The sequence below is a fragment of the Chrysochloris asiatica genome, unplaced genomic scaffold, assembly GCF_000296735.1.
Source record: "Chrysochloris asiatica unplaced genomic scaffold, ChrAsi1.0 scaffold00213, whole genome shotgun sequence".
In the NCBI taxonomy this organism is placed as follows: Eukaryota; Metazoa; Chordata; class Mammalia; order Afrosoricida; family Chrysochloridae; genus Chrysochloris; species Chrysochloris asiatica.
Window position 1 is genome coordinate 3,472,163 of NW_006408731.1, and position 1,830 is coordinate 3,473,992.

Genomic DNA, 1,830 nt, shown 5'->3' on the forward strand with positions numbered 1-1,830 from the left:
TTTGAACTGCTGACCTTGCAGTTAGCACTTCAGTGCTTTTCTTATAGCACCACACCAGGACAGAGTAAAAGTGCCTTATAGGGCACTTTAAGGAGCTCTGGTAGCGTAGTTGTTACGAATCGGGCTGCGAACCTTAAGGTCAGCAATTCGAAACTGCCAGCTGCTCCGCGGGAGAAAGATGAGGCTTTCTACTCCCGTAAAGATTTACACCCTCGGAAACCCTGTACAGGGTCGCTATGGGTCGGAACCGACTCGACGGCACTTAACAACAACAACAACATCTTTAGTTAAGCAGATTTCCACATCTTTCTCCCACAAAGCAGTTGGAGGGTGTAACTGCTTGGACCTTTTAGTTAGCAAGTGAATGCTTAACCATAGCACAAACAGTGGTCCTCATGTGCTGTTGTTAAGTGCTGTCAAGTCAGGTGTGACTGACAACCCTGTGTGTGGTTTCCAAGAGGCAGCAGGTGCGTTTGAACTACCAACCTTGTGGTTAGCAGTTTAGTGTTTATCCTACAGTGCCATACCTGGTCTCCCATGTGCCTCTAGCACTCCCATTTTATAGGAAAAGAAACTGAGGCTTGGTGATGATATGGAAATTGCTTAAGAATATATCAAATATGTTTCTGATCCTTAAGTCAGTATGATTATCTTCTATGAGGGGGCTTCAAAAGGTTTATGGAAAAATGGAGAATGAAAGATAATGAAATTTTCCCACAAACTTTTTGAAGTCCTCTTATATATACTAGCCCTTTTCCTCAAAAACATAAGGGTACCCACATACATAATTTAAATTTTTCTAGTACCTATACTTTAAAAAGTAGAAGAGAAGCAAAGATAAACTATTTTAATAATATTATATTTTAGTCATACATAACATTATCAATATAAAAATATTAATGAGAGATGAAAAAACATTACTAAATCAAGATCTGGAATGTATTTTATAATTGAAACACATCTTAATTTGTAGTAAACACATTTCAAGTGCTTAATAGTCACACATGTCTAGTGTCTTGGACAGCCCAGCTGTATACTGAAAAACAAGTCCACTTGCTCTGGAGCAGAACCCAGATGTTCCTAGGGAAATCCTTAGTCTGACTTTGTCCTGAAGCCCAGGGAGCATCCACAAGACCCTGGTGTCTCATCTGCTTATTCTAACCACTTTACTTCCCACTAGGCCTCTGGTCACACAAAGAGTTTGCCTAGGCTAGGCCACCAGGCGAATTGGTTTGCCATCGATTCCTAATCTAAAGGTTAGTAGTTTGGACCCACTCACTGGTACCATAGAAAAGGTCTGGCAGTCTGCATCTTTTAAGAGTGTTGTTAAGTGCCTTGGAGTTGCTTCTGGCTTATATAGGAAACCTGTGCAGGGTTTCTGAGGAGTGGCAGGTGAGTTTGGAACTGCCGACTTTGGGGTTCAAACCGACCTTGTGGTCCTACAGTGCTACACCTGGACTCTAAGAAAACCCACTGAAGCAATTCTAGTCAGTACCACATGGAGAGTCACTGTGAGAATCACTGAAAGCTAACTAGCAAAAAGGTCACTATTTCTCTAATGCAGCCTGATGGGGAACGCTGGTGTGGCACTGTAGGATCAGCACTGGACTGATAATCATAAGGTCAGTGGTTCAAATCCACCAGCTGCTCCTTGGAAACCCTATACAGGGTGACTAAAATTAAGAACCAATTCAACAGCATTGAACAACAACCTGATGGGATGTACCCCATTTCTAAAACAATTACCCTTGAGGAGGAAACTCGATCTGATCATCCATTTCTGGGTAATCTTACTGATTGTTGTTGTTGTTAAGTGCCGACCCATAGCGA